This window comes from Bos javanicus, chromosome 25 (genome assembly GCF_032452875.1).
Source record: "Bos javanicus breed banteng chromosome 25, ARS-OSU_banteng_1.0, whole genome shotgun sequence".
Taxonomy (NCBI): domain Eukaryota; kingdom Metazoa; phylum Chordata; class Mammalia; order Artiodactyla; family Bovidae; genus Bos; species Bos javanicus.
In genome coordinates this window covers 35,106,463-35,125,268 of record NC_083892.1, presented here as the reverse complement: position 1 = coordinate 35,125,268, position 18,806 = coordinate 35,106,463, and positions in this window count along the sequence as shown.

Genomic DNA, 18,806 nt, shown 5'->3' with positions numbered 1-18,806 from the left:
AGCCTTCAAACCCTCGGTATTTTTATAGCAGGATGCTGTGGTCACAGGCCCCTTGAATGGGGTGCCTCTCCCATGCTTCTGCAGACCGAGCACGCTCTCCTGCCTTCTCTGCCGCAGCTATAAAACAGGCAGGAGGCATCCCGGGAGACATTCTTCTTTTCCTTTGAAGCCTTCCTAGTCTTTTCTAAGTAGCTCCAAATGAGAGGAAGGCTCCAGACAGGGGCGGGTCTGGGGAGGAGGGGATAGCAGGGAGTTTGGGAAAAGTCAGGCCTCCCCTAATTGTCCTCAAGATCTTAAGTCTCCAGTCTGGTAATTAGAGAACTGATGGAGGCGCAAGGCAATTTCCTTTGGGGTAAGAAGGGGCAAGGGGGCTTCCATGGTGGCTCAGTGGTCAAGAATCCACCTGCCAATGCAGGAGACAGGGGTTTGATCCCTGGGTTGGGAAGATCCTCTGGAGAAAGAAATGGCAACCCACTTCAGTATTCTTACCTGGGAAGTCCCATGGACAGAGGAGCCTGGCAGGCTATGGTCTATGGGGTCGCAAAGAATTGGACACAACTTAGCGACTAAATAAAAAGCGGCAAAGGGTAAATTGGCTGTAAGTCTGGGTTCTGCTTGAAATATGAACTGCAGGTCGGTGGCCTGAGTCTGGCCCCTGGTCACTTGGTGGGGGCGTTGGGATGCCTCAAGCATTTGCACGGGGACTACTGTCCCTGCAGCAGGGGTTGGCTGTCCCTCCGCCAAGGCCGGATTTGCTGGTCTGGATCCTAAGTGGGGAGTGTAGTCCTCAGGAAGCATGCACCTCCCTGGTGTTAGGGCCCCGCCTCCCAGAGATAATTAGGGGAGCCTCCTGGGAGTAGAGGACTGCCCCCTTTGCCCAATCTCTGATCTCACGACTGGGAATGGGATGGAGAGGTGCGGGATTGTGAAGAGCAGGTATAGGAACCCAGACATCCTGACTCTCGGCTTGATCACCCCACCTCTGGGGCTCCCAAGGAAGATCCTTCTCACACGCTCACATCGCTGAGTGGCAACAGAGGCGGACGTGGCAGTTTAGTGACCAGGTCACAGCCAGGAGGCTCCAGGCACCTGGGGGTGGAAGGGAGAGCCTCTCGCCACAGTACCACCGTTGAGAGTGAGGGTGACTGACCTTCCCAGCTGCAGCAGCAACAAAGCAGGTCAAACCTAGCTCTGACTTGTACTGCGGAGTCGCAGGGACGCATAAGACCGCAGGAGCAACCCAGGGATTGTAGCTCAGTCAGTTCAATTCAGACACGTGGGTGTACAAGTGCAACTATTCTTTGTTGCTGGCATTCAGTTGCTAAGTTGTGTCTGACTCTGCAACCCCATGAGCACGCCAGGCTTCCTTGTCCTCCACCACCACGTGGAGTTTGCTCAAACTCATGTCCCTTGAGTCAGTGATGCCATCCAACCATCTCATCCTCTGTCATCCCCTTTTCCTCTTGCCCTCAGTCTTTTCCAGTGTCCAGTTGTTTTTTTTTTTTTTTCCCCAGTGAGTCAGCTCTTCACATCAGGTGGCCAAAGTAATTGGAGCTTCAGCTTCAGCATCAGTCCTTCCAATGAATATTCAGAACAGATTTCCTTTAGATTGACTGACTGGATCTCCTTGCAGTCCAAGGGACTCTCAAGAGTCTTCTCCACAGTTCAAAAGCATCCATTCTTCTGTGCTCAGCCTTCTTTATGGTCCAACTCTCACATCTGTACATGACTACTGGAAAAACCATCGCTTTGACTATACAGAACTTTGTCCTCTTGAGCGCATTAACAGAGGTCTAGGTCCTCAAGCCAGGGAGATGACAGTGCTACCTTCTGCTGATCTACACAAACAATAGTTGACTTAGGTTTGGTCCTAGTACTGCACTTTGTGGGAAGGGATTTTTGGAGAAGAGCCACCTGAATTGTAGCTGAGGGGCTGGAAACTCTTAGCTGGAAAGGAACAGTGTTAGCTGGTGGGTTGCATGATTGTGGCAATTTATCAGCTTGGCCAGACATGGCCTGTACCCTCTCAACGGGGATCATGCCTCAGTTCTCTGGCCTCTATCTTTCTTCCCCCTGGTATTTGCAGTCAGTCTCATAGGCCTTCTCCAGGTTCAGTGCCTTGGAAAGAACTTTCCATTATCCCATTTTAATTCCACCGTTTGAATTATTAGCTAGTGCTATGTAAAGAATCACTCCGATCACAGTGGTGTGTTCACAGTTCTATGGGTCAGACATTCAGAAAAGGCATAGTAACAAGGAAGGCTTGTCTCTGTAATGTCTAGGAATAAGTTTGGGGGTGGCTGGATGGCTAGCACTGGAAACATCTGAAGGTTTAACCACACATGGGTTTGGAGTCTGGGCAGGGAAAGGGTGAGGGGGACGAGTGGTGAATGGTGGGGATCAGCCCCTGGTTCACAAACCACAGGCTTCATCCCATCAGACAGCTGAGAAAACTGAGGCCTGGGGCAGAGAAGGGCTGGCTCGAGTGCTGCTGGAAGACTTTTTCCCCACCCCGGAAGGGATACTTTGGAGCCGAGCTGGGGAGGTCCAGATGGGTGTTCCCCTCTTCAAGATGTAGGCTTCTGTGGTGGCTCAGATGCTACAGAATCTGCCTGCAGTGCAGGAGACTCGTATTTGATCCCTGGGTGGGGAAGATCCCCTGGAGAAAGGAATGGCAACCCACTCCAGTATTCTTGCCTGGAGGATCCCATGGACAGTGAAGCCTGGCAGACTATAGTCCAAGGGGTCGCAAAGAGTCAGACACGACTGAGTGACTACCACACTTTAACACTCTTCAAGATGCAGGGCATCCTGGCAGCAGCTGGTGGCATAGGGGATGCTTGGACTTGGGGCCCTCCCAGGGGCCTGGAGGCTGCCAAACAGGCCAATTTGCTGTACTAATGTGTGCTTTCTGCTGCTTGGGGGCCTCCTCACACCCTCTCCTGTGAGCGGGCCAGAGGCAACAGAATGAGCTATAATTATGTCAGGCCACGCCCTGCTGCCCTGGCTCAGCAATTAGCCAAGTGGCCCCGCACCCAGTGGAGCTCCCAGCAGCTTCCACCCCCGCCTGGCTCCGGATGGGGTGAATCAGAAGCTGGGACAGGGAGGGTGGGGTGGGCCACCCTCCTTTTTCGTGCTTCCTCCTGCTCCCTCCCCTGCCCCAGAAAAAGAGCCTGAAAATGGGCCTTCCTTCTCCTGTGAAAGAGATCTCAGACAGGGCACCTCCCAACCCCACTGGTTGGAGCACCCCCAGTGGAGGAGACAGTGAAGAGCAAAGCCCTCCTTGAAAGGTGTCCCCTCCCCTCCCCGGCGCCCCGGCTTGTATCTCCTCAGGGTCTTGGGGCTGTGGACAGACTAGAGCTTGAATTTGGGTTCGGGTCCTGCTGGACCTGACATCTCTGTAAACTCTGGCACATCACTTACCAGCAGGGTTTCCCTGGTGGCTCAGACGGTAAAGAATCTGCCTGCGATTCAGTTTGATCCCTGGGTTGGGAAGATCCCCTGGGGAAGGAAATTAGCTACCCACTCCAGTATTCTTGCCTGGAAAATCCCATGGACAGAGGAGCCTGGTGGGCTATAATCCTTGGGGTCACAAAGAGTCGGACCTGACTCAGCGACTAACGCTGACTTCTATGTTTCTTTGCCTGTAACCTGAAATTGTTTGTACTTTTAAAAGTTTACTGAAGTATAGTTGATTTACAATGTTGTGTTAATTTCTGCTGTACAACAAAGTGACTCAGTTTTACCTATACATATTCTTTATCATATTCTTTTCCATTATGGTTTATCACGGGATGTCGAATAGAGTTCCCTGTGCTATACAGGAGGACCTTGCTGCTTATCCATCCTATACATGAGAATTTGCATCTGCTAACGAAATTAGTTATGTTTGTGTTCAGTCGCTTCAGTCGTGTCTAAGTCTTTGCAATCCTATGGACCATAGCCTGGATTCTCCAGGCAAGAATACTGGAGTGGGTTGCTATGCCCGCATCCAGAGGGGATCTTCCTGACCCAGGAATCAAACTTGCGTCTCTTATGTCTCCTCCCTCGGCAGGTGGGTTCTTTACCACTAGCGCCACCTGGAAGGTTGTTATGAGGAGTAAAGTACTGCAGCTGGAACATTATCGGCACTTATCAATGGGGGCTCTCTGGTCAACAGCAGAAGACAGGGCTCTTGGTGATAAGATCCCCCAGTTTCAAGGCTGCGTGGTCTAATCGTCCTCCGGCTCAGCATACATACCAGCTGTTGTGTCACCGTACCTGCAGATGGTGACTTGCAGGGGAACGTTGGCTGTGTCTGCATCACCCCAACACTAGCTTGTACTCCAGCCCGAAGCAGGGGACCCAGACGTCACTGGGCATTTTATTCTTGACAGCTGTGGACTGGGCTTTGCGTTGATTCCTTCTTCAGATGCTGGCTTGACCACAGGCCAGGCTTGCATCCTCCACTCTTCTGGACTCAGAATAGCTTTGAACTCACACCAGTTGCATGGTAGCTGTTCTTAGAGACGGTCTGGAAAGATCAAGGAAGCATCAGCATCTTAGATGAAATGGAGCGCAGAGATACTGGAAGGATGGTGGGTGGGAAATGGTGGGGGTATGTGTGTGTGTAGAGATGAAAGCTCACCTCCTTTAGTAGGAAGTCCTTAGATAATCTTGACCCTGACAGGCCAACTGGTAGCGACTCAAGCTTGTTCTTTAGTGCCACGGAGGGAACTCCGAAAGAATCATCCAGAATTGAGAGCTGTGGCCTCTGAGGCGGGGGAGCAAAGGGGCAGGACGAGGGGTAGGTCTGGGCAACGAGTAACTACACGGCTCTCACCACAGCTTCTAACTCAGGGGCCTACCTCCATTTGACAAATTAAAATTGAAAGGAAGAAATATGTACTGTTGAGTTGGCCTCGGTCTCCCCAGTCTCGGGGGCCTGGGGGACCCTCAGGGGAATGGGGTGGGGAGCAGGGCTGCCTTGGGCTTGCTGCAGCCCACGCAGGGCTGGGCACAACGAGGTCCTCGGGGAAGCCACCCGGGGTCACCCTCTGGCTGTCACCCAACCCTGGGGCGCAGCAGGGCAGCAGACGCTTGGCGCTGACCCCGGGGTGCTCACGCTCTGGGGAGCCTGCGAGGCGCCCGAGTGACCCAGGGGCACTGTTTGAAGTCCCGGTACCTTCTAAGGATTCAGTTTAACGAGCTAGGTGCTGCAGGCACCTGGATGAAAGATGCTATCTGAAGACATGAGATAATTACCAATTAAAACCATTTTCTTAGAAACAGGAAGGTCCCATTTGCCAAGAGTAAATAGTGGGGGCGGGCCCAGCCTGGGAAAGTCATTTTGGGTGGGCTCCGAAGCCAGTGTGAGTCAGAGTGCGGAGTCAAGGGAGGCCAGAGTTCCCTCCCCTGAACCCTGAGGGTGAGAAGTCAGCGGAGATATAGTGGCAGAACCCCCACTCCCACTCTGGGGCGGCCCCAGGACTCTCCACCCTGCCTGGCAGGAATGGAGGAATTACTAGCCCTGCCCAGATGGTGGGGCACCTCCACTAAACACAGGGGCATCCTGACCTCCTCTGCGGGATGTAACCTCAATGACAGCACCAGCACGGGGCAGAGGACCCTCAAGCTGCCTTTCTTTTCTTCTTTTATTTTTTTGGCCATGCCACATGGTTTGTGATCTTAGTTTCCCGACCAGGGATCGAACCCACACCCCACTACAGTGGATGTGCAAAGTCTTAACCACTGGACCACTGGAGAAGTTCCTGGAGCTTCTTTCCATTAATTCACAAGCCTCTGATGAAGGCCTCCTGTGTGATGCTGGCTTCCTGGGAGGAGACAAGCACACCAGCCATCCTAGGTCATACATCTTTGCAGCCATGCCTCACTGGTGCTTATCACAGACCAGACTACTCTGCCGAGTGCTTTAGGGGCTGGTTCTTTTCACCTGCAACCTGACCCTAGAAAGTGTTCTGTTAGGATCCCCATTTACAGAGGAGGCCAAGTGACTTCCTGAGGTCACTCGGCTAGTGAGTGAGAAGCTCCAGGCTCTGAGCTGTAACCACTGCAGCACTGTCCCGTCTCCTGGGCATCTGCCCTGCTGGCAGGTGGGAAGTTGGTAAGCAGACTGGCAGCCATCTCCTGATGGGCAGCCTCGCCCTGCAGACCCCCAGCCCACCTTCTTTCCTGGAAGCCCCTCAAAGCCGGATCTGGGAGTCTGGCACTCCCGCCACACACCCACACTTGACTGCTTCCCCATCACTGACACCCATCCATTCACACTTCCAAGCCAGCGAGCTGGGACCAGTTCTGACTCCGCCTGCCCCCCACTCTCCACATTCTGTCAGCACACAGAGAGCAGAGGCTTCACGTCTCTGATGGGCCAAGTGGAACCGGGGGGCCAGGACCCAGCAGCCCAGAGCAGATCCACAAAGAGACTCGGCTCCTTTTCCCACGCACCCTGGTTCCCTGTTTCCCATTGGCCGATGGATAATTCCTGCTCCCCTGCCCATGGGGAAAGTTCTTTGTAAGTTATAAGGCCCCTAATAATGGAAGCAATTCTTACAACACTCAGGTCAAATGTACACGTACAACTATTTCCCAAAATCGCATGCTGCTTGGAGATGATGGTATTCAGCATTTCACAAAGTGACCTGACACCTACTCTGTGCTGAGTGGATCTCAGATCTTAGCTGCCCCAACGTATCTCCAATAACCCATCCTCACAGATGAGGGGCTTGACCGTCAAGGAGTATAAGTTCTGCCAGAGGGGAGGGACTGCTACATTGAAGAGCAGCTCTTTCCACGATGCCTCCTGGATTAGTTTCCTGTTGCTACATAAACACATAACTGGAGAGTTAGTGACTTAAGACAGCACACACATTTGTTATCTGACAATTTCCCTGGGACAGGAGTCTGGGCACAGCTGGCTGAGTCACCTGCTCAGCATCTTACAGTCAAGCCATCAGCCTGGCCGTGTTCTCATCTGGAGGCTCGACTGGGGAAGAAGCTGCTCCCATGCTTATTCTTGTTGTTGCAGAATTTGTTCCATTTCTTGGGATCTGTATGATTGAGGACTTTGTCTGAGTCTTTGACTAAGGCTCCATGCCATTTCCTGCTACCTGGACTTCTGCAACATAACTACTTGAGGAGCCCGGTAACAGGATCCTCTCTCCAGTCTGCTCAGAGGGAGTCCTCCATAATGTAACATAATCATGGGAGTGACATCTCAACACGTTTGCCATATTTTTTGCTGTTCTCGTGAAAAGTTAAGTACAGGGACTTCCTTGGTAGTCCAGTGGTTAAGAACCCGCCTTGCAATGCAGGAGATGTGGGTTCGATCCCTGGTCGGGGAACTAAGATCCCACATGTCACAGAGCAACTAAGCCTGTGCTACTGAGCCTGCATGGTCTGGAGTACGTACGCACAAATGGAGAGCCCAAGCTCTCTGCAACTAAGACCCAACACAGTCAAAATAAATAAATAAATAAATAAAACAAAATAATTTTTTTAAAAAAAGGAAGTTACAGGTTCACCCACACACAAGGGGAAGGGATTATACAAAAGGGTGGACAACAGGAGGAGGAAATCACTGGGAGTCTTTGCCTGATGTGCCCCAGGAAGGATGAGGGACACTCCCCAGCCCAGTGGGGTTGTCACCGGTCAGGCCTCCAGAAGGTTGTGCTCACATGCACACACACACACGTGCATATGTACACACACCCACACACACCCCAAGCATTCTCCTACTGGGAGCTTCCCATCAAAGGCTCCATAAAAAGTTCTCACTTTCTTGGATTCCCATTTCAGGAAATCCTCACCAGATCCCCTGAGCGGGAGGCAGGGCAGGGGTTACTGTCCCTTCATGAGCAGGAGAAACCAAGGCTCCCAGTGGGTCTGTGACCATGCTGTCCTCAGGCCTCTTGCCTCCACTCAGCTCCTCCACCTGGTGCACAGCCCTCACCCTGGTGCCGAGGCTGTCACCTCTCCTGTCCCACAGCATCAGCACAGCCTCAAGCCAGCGCACTCCCTAAGCCTCGGAGGAGTCCGGGCATCACTTACCGGCAAGCGTGTTTCTGCAGCCTCGTTTACAGTTGTTGAACTATTTTTGTCAAATTAATTAAATACATGCTAAATCTTCTCCAATTTGTTGTACAATAAATTAAAGATGCTAAGATTGTGAAATGCACAACAAAACCTGTTTATTCTGATAAAAGCCCGCATGACAGCCCCGAGTCAAGCTTCAGATGGTCCGGAATCTGCTTCTGCCACTGGCTTTATCAGAACGGGGCTTCCGGCCACCAAGCACCTCGGTGGCTGGGGTCCCAGTGAGCCCACGTGGCTACCTGAAATGGGAACTTGAGGCTCAGAGAGCAGGAACACATCCTGCGTGACCAGAGAAGATGCTGCATGGAGGCTGGGACTGCAGAATGCAGAGTCCCTCCCCAGAACCTCCTGGGAGATTTCTGCTGTCCCAGGGTCAGCAGCTTGTAGGAATATTATCTAATGTGGATCTGAGGTTGTAGTATATAAACTCAAGTAATCCTCATGCAGCCCTTGGAAGGAGGTGCTGCTATTACCCCATTGCACAGAGGGGTAAGTAGAGGCATATAGCCCAGAACATGGAGGAGCCTGGGTGAGGCAGAACAGTCTGGCTAGAGTCTGTGCCTCTCACCCTTTGTGCACGGGATCCTCCTTCGGCTCTGGCCACCCATCCCTGGCACCACAGGCCAGGCTATGCTCCCTGTAATCCAGGACACCTACCACCACCACCACCACCACCCACCCCACAGCTAATGTCCACCTCACTCCTTTGCTTCTCAGGGCAAAGTGCTCTCTTTGAGCATGAGCATGACAGGTCACCTGTGAGAATCCTTTTTACCCACACAGGAGCCTCCTGGAGCTCCTGGGAGGGAGAAGGCAAGGGCATTCCAGCCAAACTAAACCACAGAGAGCCTTGCATCCATCCATCAGCCTGGAACTCCGTCTTTTCCCGAGTACGTGGATGCACAGATCCAAAGTGACTCCACAGTCACCGCCTATGTGGGTTGCTTGGCAACCCCCAGAGCTGTGCTTTGTTATTCCCATTTTGTGGATGGGGAGACTGAGACCCAGGGAAAAAAAGGGACTTGCCCAGCTCCCATAGAGAGATGGCAGGAGAACTAAATTTAGAGAAAAGGTTGAGCTGCCAGCTTCTGGCAGCACAGCCTGGTCAACCCTGTCACTCAGCATCCTCTTGGCCTAACCAGGTGCTCTGGGCATCTTGGGGGCCAGAGAACACTTCACAGAGGTCCCAATGTAAGAGGAATGGGGCCTCCGGGATGCACCCCCCACTTTCTTTAACGTGGGTAAGGGGGTGGGTGTCATTTGGGCTCAGTCAGGGAAGCAGAACCCTGGTGAGTATTGTAGTGTAGGAACTAGCCTTCATACCCCTGGGGAGAGTCTTGGAAGGAAAGTCCAAAGTAGGGAGCTATGTGGGGACCAGGGACTGTCACCAACCAGCCCTCCTTAAGCAGGGGTGCAGGTGGAGCATGTAGAAAAATCTGGAAGCCAAGTGGGTCTGGCTGCTGGAGTAGGAGGCCAGAGCCAGTGTAGACACTGATGGAAGTGTCTTCACAGCCTCCGCTCTGAGGTCATAGCCAAGACCTTGACCTGGTGGAAGGTCAAGGTCATTGTGAGCCAGGAGGCCCAGCAGTCCACAGGAGGAGGACGGAGGAATGGACAGGGATGAACTGGAACCTGCTGGCATCTCTGCGTCTGTCTTTCCCAACTCCAGCCTTGATGGTCTCAGAGCACACGTTTCTCTTCAGGCTGACTAGGGAGGAGGGAATTCTGGGAAACAAGGTTCCCGCCCACCTGACCTGGCACGAGCCACCTGGAGGGAATGACAGAACCATTCGCTAAGACCTGGCTCCCAGGAGGGTCACCTGGTGTGGCTGTGCTTGCTGCTCACTGCTCAAGAGCACTTGGCTGAGAGATCAGTGGGGGCTGAACCCCTGACCCTAGCATGGAGCTGCACTTACCTGGCTTCAGAGGCATCTTTTTCCAATTTATGTAAGATGCTCTTTGAGGGAGGGTGCAAGAAAAGAAGATATATTCCAGGTGGGATGAGGAGTATCTAGGTACCTGTAGGGATGGCCTTCCCCATCTGTAGCCAGTGCTGAGGAAAGGACCATTTTCCTTTAAGGGCTGGGCACGCAGGTTTCCTGTTAATGATTGGACTGATCAATAATAGGTATGGGGCATAAGACAATCATCCTAAATCCCCAGGGAACTGAGCTACGCCAGAGGAAGAGGCACAAAAGTGGGCCGAGGGGAGCTTACTCTAAGGGAGAATTCTGCCCTAGGCAAAACTATTTCAGATATAACTAGCTGCTTTTACAGGTGATGAGGCCCCTGGCAGTGGAGATATGCAAGCAGGGCCAGAAGGATGCTTAGAGAGTCTAGTACAGGGGATGTTATGAAGCGTCAGGTGGTCTTTCAGCTATCTGCCCCTCCTGAGCTGAGTCAAACAGGAGAGGGATCTCTTGAGGATGGGAGGGTGGGGCTCACCCCACCCCAGCCCACCCCCACACTTTCTCTCTGCTCACTTCTTTTTGGAACTGCTTTGGGTATTCAGAAGATTAATTTTATGTTTGTACAAAGCAGGGGATTAGAAGGGGAGGAGACTGAAGTTCTGTAGGTTGTTAGGAAAACACCGTCTTAGACTGGTAAAATCGCTCTGGATACAAGTTACAGTTGAATGCCCTACTTACCACCAACAACCCGGGGCTTTTCGTTGTCAGTAATTTGCTCTTATGTTCTGCAGTCTCAGAACCTAAACCCTTGGGCTCTAGGATGTTAAAAGACACAGTGTGGTGGGGTGGCCTCCATCCCTCAGGGCAGGGAGAGTGGGGTGTCCAACCACCACCCCTGTTCTTGCCAGGGTCTGGGCTGCAACCTCAGACAGAATTCTTCCACAGGGTCCACCGGCTCCTCTGTCCCCTGCTGCCTCCTGTATCACTCCTCAAGGAACCAGGGGAGCGAGTGCGGCTCAGAGATGGCACAGGCTCACCCCAGTACGCACAGCAAGTTGCTGACTCCAGGTCCAGGGCTCCTTCTCTGAGCTTCCACTTGCTCTTTAAGATCAAGGTGGTGGGAGATGCTGGACCACAGCAGGACTTTCTGCGGGGAGTTGGTGGGGGCGGGCCTGGGAGACACAGCTCATGCCATCCAACATCCTATCCCTTTTTTTAAACAGCTTTGGTTGCTGTTGTTCAGTTGCCATGGACTGCAGCACACCAGCTCCTCTGTCCTTCACTATCTCCCGGAGTTTGCTCAGCTTCATGTCCGCTGAGTCAGTAATGCTATCTAACCATCCCATCCTCTGCTCCCCGCTTCTCCTGTTGCCTTCAATCTTCCCCACCATCAGGCTCTTTTCCAATGAGTTGGTCCTTCGCATCGGGTGGCCAAGTAACAGCTTTATTGAGATATAATTCACATACCATACAATTCACCCATTAAAAAAATGTAAAATTCAAGAGCTTTTAGTATGTTCACACTGTTGGGCAACCATTGCTACAATTGAATTTAGATCATTTCTATCACCCCCAAAAGAAACTCTATACTTTTTAGCAGTTACCCTCCAAGCCCTCCCTGTGGTTGCCTGAGCCTTCCCCAGCCCTTGCCAATTGCTAGTCTATTTTCTGTCTCTATGGATTTGCCAACTCTGGACATTTCATGTAAAAGAAATCTTATAGTACTTGGTCTTTGACTGCCTTCATTCACTTAGCATGACGTTTTTGAGGTTCATCCATGTTGTAGTATTGAACAGTACTTCATTGCTTCTTATGGCTGCGTAAAACCCCATGGTGTGGATACACCATGCCTAGCTTATCCATTTACCCACTGACAGACATTTGTGTTGCTTCTGCTTTGGGGCTATTATGAATCATCCTGCTGTGAATATACGGGTACAAGTTTTTGAGTGGATGCCTGTTTCCACTTCTCTTGGGTGATTCGATTCATAAAAGAAGAGAAAGGAGCAGACCAGAAGTGTTTTAAATGAATCTGAGGATGGGTGATAGGAAGGGCAGGCAGGCAGACTTCCTTGGTGGCCCAGTGTTTAAGACTTTGCCTTCTAATGCAGGGGGGTACATGTTCGACCCCTGGTCAGGGAGCTAAAATCCCACATGCCTCGTGGCCAAAAAACCAAAACACAAAACAGGAAAAATTCAATAAAGACTTTAAAAATGGTCCACATCAAAAAAAAAAAATTTTTTTAAGTTCAAGCAGGAAAAATCACAAAGGGTAAGGTAGCCTTGGCAGGCTTCCTGGAGGAGGAAGCACTCCACTGGGGCTTAGAGGAGAGATGTGAATTAGAGAACGTGAACTAGAGGAAGAAGCTGGGGAAGGCAGCCCTTATGGCAGAAACAGCCTCAGCAAAGGCAGGGAGAGGAGGTGATGAGGGCCCTATCCTAGTACCCCGAAGTATTGGACAAAGCCTTGGACCCAGAACTGTGGGAGGTGTGGGGCCCTCCCTGGACAGGCAGCATCAGCAGCACCTGGGAACTTACTAGAAAAGCAGATTCTCAGGCTCCACTCCAATCTGCTGAATCAGAGACACTGGGGATGGGGCGCAGACTGATAACTCTTTCCAGTGTGAGACCCACTGCTATAGGTGCTGTGGGCTAAGGCATCACACCTAGGTATGAATGGCATAGAGGGAGAGAGGAAAAAGAACCAGGACGCCATCACTGTGGCTCCAGCCCCTGTCCACTCCCAGCCCCGAATCACAGCTCCCAAGCCCTATCTTTGCCCACATGGCTCCCTCCCCTGGGGGATGTGTCCCATGTTTTAGGATGTGGCCTAAGGCTTACCTCTTCTTTGTCATGTATCATCCCACCACCAGCTGACCACTAGCCCTTTCTCTGTGCTCCAATCCCCAGCCAATCCCAACCCACCCAGTCTTTATATCCTCTGCAGGGGCCAGTGTGAGCAGGGCATACAGCAGGTGCATTACACAGATCACAAACCAGGAAAGAGTCAATGAATCAATGATCCCTGGAGGCTCTGGGGATGCGTCCTCTGTCTGCGTGCTGGTGTCTTGGCTGTTCACGCTGGCTGAGAACTCCCCATCCAGACCAGGAAGGATGGCCCAGCAATTCCCACCACCACACAGATGACTCTCACAGTCACGCATGTCCAGAGGAGCCAGGCATACTATGGTACTGTGCGATCCCATTTATCTGTGCATTTATCACCACATCCCTGGTGACTCAGATAGTAAAGAACCTGCCTGCAATGCAGGAGACCTGGGTTCAATCCCTGGGTCAGGAAGACCTCCTGGAGAAGGGAAAGGCTACCCATTCCAGTATTCTTGCTTGGAAAATTCCACAGACAGAGGAACCTGGTGGGCTACAGAGCAAGGGGTCACAAAGAATTGGACAGGACTGAGTGATTAGCACTTTCACTTTCCACACTGGTATGTGCACAGGAGAGAGTGGATCTGATTTTCAGACAGATCAGCAGTGATGTTGGGAATGAACCGAGACACTCAAGAAGTTTTCCTGGAGGGAGAAGATTGGGGTGGAGGGCAGGGAAGACCAGGCTGCTGTCGGCACACATCTGCAAAATGCCCAAGAAAGAGAAGTAGACTGACAGGTCTGGGACCTCAGATGGCTGAGCCATCAGCAATGGGTTGATGCTACAGACAGAGTTGGATTCAAATAAGGAAGTCCACTTGATGGAGTGCGTTCTCCCCAGGGGAGGTGTATAAGTAGAGACTGCGCCTCCACCCAGCTGGGATGGTTTGGCAGGATTCCTTCATGGGATGAGAATCCTCCAGTCCTGAAATTCTAAGAAAAGGAGATGAAGAACAGGAACAACGTGAAGGAAGGTAGAGCAAAACAGGGCCCAAGGCAAGAAAGGAGATGCTGCAACAGCAGCTGCTGGAACAGCGGCTCAAGATGGAAACATGCCCTTATTTGTGGGGAGTTTGTTTCAGCAAATGAGAGACAGTGATGGTGACCAGGCTGTCTTCTGAGATGAATACCATCTGGGAAAAAAATACCAAATTCAACAGGACTCATTTCTTCCCCCCACAAATGAACTAAGCCAAGTTTTGTGCCCATTCCGATTTATCTGTTTAGAAAGAAGCTCTTTCTTTCCAGGAGCTGGACCGTCCTTTGGCCAGACGAGGGCTCATGACCACAGAGAAGTTCCATGTCTGAGGCTTTTCGGTTAAATGACATTTCTTGTGAAATGTATCAGCTCACACAGAGTAAATTAAATGTATAGGTATGGTTTATCTGATAAACATGATCTTGACACCCAAGTACCTATTCCCTGGATTAAGAGCTAGAATATTACAAGAACCTTAGAAGCCCCCTGTGTGACTTTGAGGGCAACCACTGTTCTAAACTTCGGTTTAATTACTCCCTTGCTTTCCTTTAAAACCACCTACAGTTCAGTTCAGTTCAGTTGCTCAATCATGTCTGACTTTTGCGACCCCATGGACTTCAGCATGCCAGGCTTCCCTATCCATCCCCAACTCCAGGAGCTTTCTCAAACTCATGTCCATTGAGTCGGTGATGCCATCCAACCATCTCATCCTCTGTTGTCCCCTTCTCCTCCTGCCTCCAATCTTTCCCAGCATCAGGTCTTTTCCAATGAGTCAGTTCTTTGCATCAGGTGGCCAAAGGGATACATGTAGGCCAAAACCACCTATCTGTATCCCCAAGTAGCATGTTTTTTATTTTGCTTGCCCATGACCTTAAATGAACTCATACTGCATACGTATTTCTATGACTTTCTTCTTTTGCCAAATTTTGCTTAGAGGTTTATTTACATTGATGTGTGTAACTTTGTGTGTGCTGTTATGTCCAACTCTTTGCAACCCACGGACTGTAGCCTGCCAGGCTCCTCTGTCCATGGGATTTTTCCAGGCAAAGAATACTTGACTGGATTGCTGCTTCCTCCTCCAGGGGATCTTCCCGACCCAGGGATACAATGCATGTCTGCTGCATCTCCTGCATTGGTAGGTGGTTTTTCTACTGCTGAGCCATCAGGGAAACCCCTATGTAACTATATTTACTTTGTTTTTATTCTCCATAGTATCTTACTCCATGAATATGGATATTTTTGACTGACGTGAATTGAAGACATTTAAAAAAAATTGTTAAAGCATACGGGTTTTCTTGTTATCTACTTATTATTTATTGGTAAGTTAATTTTACTGTGGTTCTAGAACAGTCTTACAATACACATCCTTTGAAATGTGTTGAAGCTAGCTTTATGAACTAACGTGTGGTCACTTCATAAATATTCATGTGCCTTGAAAAATATAAATATTCCCCTCTGGTTGGGTATTTAATACAATGTTCTCTGTGTATCTGCTTGACCAAGTTTGTGATATATACCATTAAATCTTTTAAATACTTTCTGATTTTTATCTACTTGACATTGATTATTATAGGCAATAATTTTAACTGTCCCATATCATGTTGGACTTTTATATTCCCTGTTATATCTCTCCATTCTGGCCTTAAATATTTTAGGCTATGTTATTAATGCATTAAAAAAATAAGAGTTTGGGACTTGCCTGGCGGTCCAGTGGTTAGCACTTCACCTTCCAACCTGCAGGGGATGCAAGTTTGATCCCTGGTTGGGGAGCTAAAACCCCACATGCCTCGCGGCCAAGAAAACACACACACACACACACACTTATATGGGCTTCTCTTGTGGCTCAGCTGATAAAGAATCTGCCTGCAATGCAGGAGACCTGGACTCGATCCCTGGGTTGGGAAGATCCCCAGGAGAAGGCAAAGGCAACCCACTGCAGTATTCTGGCCTGGAGAATTCCATGGACCGTATGGGGTTGCAAAGAGTAGGACATGACTAGCAAATTTCACTTGACTTCACTTTGTGGATATATATATATCTATATATATACACACACACAAAACAGAATCAATATTGCAACAAATTCAATAAAGACTTTAAAAATGATCCACGTCAAAAATATCTTAAAAAAAAATAAGAATTTTTCTACCTTCCTGGTGAATTAACTCTTCTTATTCCTCATTGATCTTCATCTTGCGTAAAACTTTTTGCCTTAAGGGCAATTTTTCCTGACATTAATACAGCCTTGCCATTTTTCTTTTCTCGTCTGCTGTGACGTATCTTCCCATCTTTTGCTTTTCGATCTTTCTGTGTCCTTATGTTTTACGTGCATACCTCGTAAACAGCATATGGTTCAGTTTTATTTTAATGTTGCTTGACAGTCTTTGTCTTTTAACTAAAGAGTCTTTCCATGTACATTTTAGTGATTGGTGATCAATTTGGGTTTATTTCCACCATCTTATTTTATTTTCTAACTTGACCTGCATTTTCTGCTTCTTGCCTCCCTCTTTTTCCCTGTCTTGTTTTGATGTGTGTTTTGATCTTGTTTTGATATGACTGCCATAATATTGCAAAGGATAACCTCAAACTCTGGGTGGCTCATAACTACGCAAAGGTGTTTCTCACTCTCAGTCTGAGGTTGGGTACAGCTCTGCCTGCTCGTCCCTTTATTCTGTATTGTGGGTTGACTCCCAGAAGACTCGCTGAGACCGGGCTTAAGGATTACAGGCTCTCTAGGGCAGGTGGCAGTGGCAGGAACGCCGGAGACAAAGCCAAGTTGTGCAAGGACACCGAAGCCTCTGTTGGGGCCACATCTGCTCACATTCCATTGGCTGAATCTAGTCACGTGGTCAGGCTCAAGCTTGGTGACGTGGAGTACCTATTCTTCCCATGGAATGAGGCATAGACGGAGTGAATACTTGCTAACGGATAATACATTCCACCATGAGTGAATAAAGTTTTTAGGGGAATTTCTTCTCTCTTTATTTTTCCATTTTATTTTTCCACCTTGCCCCCATTTGTTTGAGTAATAGGTTATATGTCTATTCTTTTAGCCTTTAGGCTATTTTAATAGGCATACGAGAACCCTAGAACTCTTTAAGTGAAATCACTTCTTCCAATTGCCATGCTATTTTTGACCAGCCTTTTAGTGTTAAACCATTTCCCTGAACATACATTAGACATTATTCTGTTTTATATAGGCAATGTTTATTTTTGCCCCCACATTTTCCATTAATTTTTTCCCTTTATTCCTTTTCGCATCTCACTCTTTTCACCAGAGAGCATTTGCATTCCTCAAGCACAACCAGATTTTATCTTATAAAGGTCTGGCAGATGGGACTTCCCTGGCTGCCCAGTGAGTAACACTTCACCTTCCAATGTAGGGGATGTGGGTTGGATCCCTGGTTGTGGAGCTAAGAGTCCCTGCAGCCAAGAAAAAAAAAAAAAATCAAAACATAGAACAGAAACAATATGGTAACAAATTTAATAAAGATTTTTTAAATGGGCCACATTAGAAAAAACTTAAAAAAAAAAAAAACTGGTCCGGCTGAATTTTCACGTGTCTGAAAATGTCTTTATCTCCTTGCTGTTGCTCAGTCACTAAGTCCTGTCTGACTCTTTGTGATCCCATGAACTGCAGCATGGCACGCCAGGCTTCCCTGTTGTGCCTGAATCTCCTACTCAGGCTGAATATAGAATTGATTCATTCATTCAGCATATACTCATTTAGGGGTCTACTGCATGCCAGGACATATTCTAGGGATTCGGGATGCCTCAGCGAAGAAAACTCCAAAACTTCCTGCCTTTGAAGATCTTACCTTCTAGAAGACAAGGCAGGGATAAGAAACAAAGAGGACAAACCAAGTGTCTTGTATATTACAGAGTGAAAACCCACATCAAAAAGAAAAGAGCAAGATGAGGGAAGTCAGGTATGCCTGCAGAAGAGACGGTGGTCAGAGCAGACCTCTGCGGAAGTGACTTGTGAATGAATATCTGAAGGAAGAGTACTCCAGTTGGCGCAAAGGACTAGTGCAAAAATCCCAAGACGAGAGTGTGGTTGGCACATTCAAGGAACAGCAAGGCAGACTTCCCTGGTGCTCCAGAGGTTAAGACTCAGTGCAGGGGGCATGGGTTCAATCCCTGGTTGTGGAACTAAGATCCCACAAGCCTCAGTGAAAGTGAAAGTCGCTCAGCCGTGTGTGACTCTTTGCGACCCCATGGACTATAGAGACCATGGAATTCTCCAGGCCAGAATACGAGTAGGTAGCCTTTCCCTTCTCCCGGGGATCTTCCCAACCCAAGAATCCACATGTCTCAAGGTGTGGCCAAAAAAAAAAAAAAAAAAAATCCAAGGAAGAGCAAAGAAGCCAGAGTGGACAGAACGCAGTGTGTGAGGGGAAAGGACTGAGAGGCAGTCAGAGCTAACAGAGGGTCTTGCAGCTTTTGTAAAGGCTTTGAGCCAAGTGAGCAGTACTGTAACATTTCAAGCAAAATGACATTTCTCTGAGTTTGTGTAATGATCCTTCTGCCTGCTGTGCTGATAGATAAAAGTAGTTTTATTTCAGCACATTGAAAATACTATTTTCCACTGCCCTCTCACTTCCATTGTTGCCGTTGGGTAGTTAAGAGGCCCCAGGAGATTCTGGGGTGCTGGTGGGAGACCCAAGTGGGGAACACATCCTCCTCCCCCATGGGCCTTGTAGCTGGAAGTCCCTGGGTTCTGCTGGGCTCCCCCTCCTGGCCCCAACTGCAGCCATCTGGGCCCATCATCTGCACCCCACTCATGCCTTTTCAGCCCTGGGGAGGAGGGGGCCACCTATAAAAAGTCTATTGATGACCATCATTCACTTCTCCTACCTGGAATTTGGGAGTGGGGCTGGGGCATGGGGAGCAAGTGAGAAGTAGGGGGCCGGGGAGGCTTGGAGCACAAGCAGCCCCTC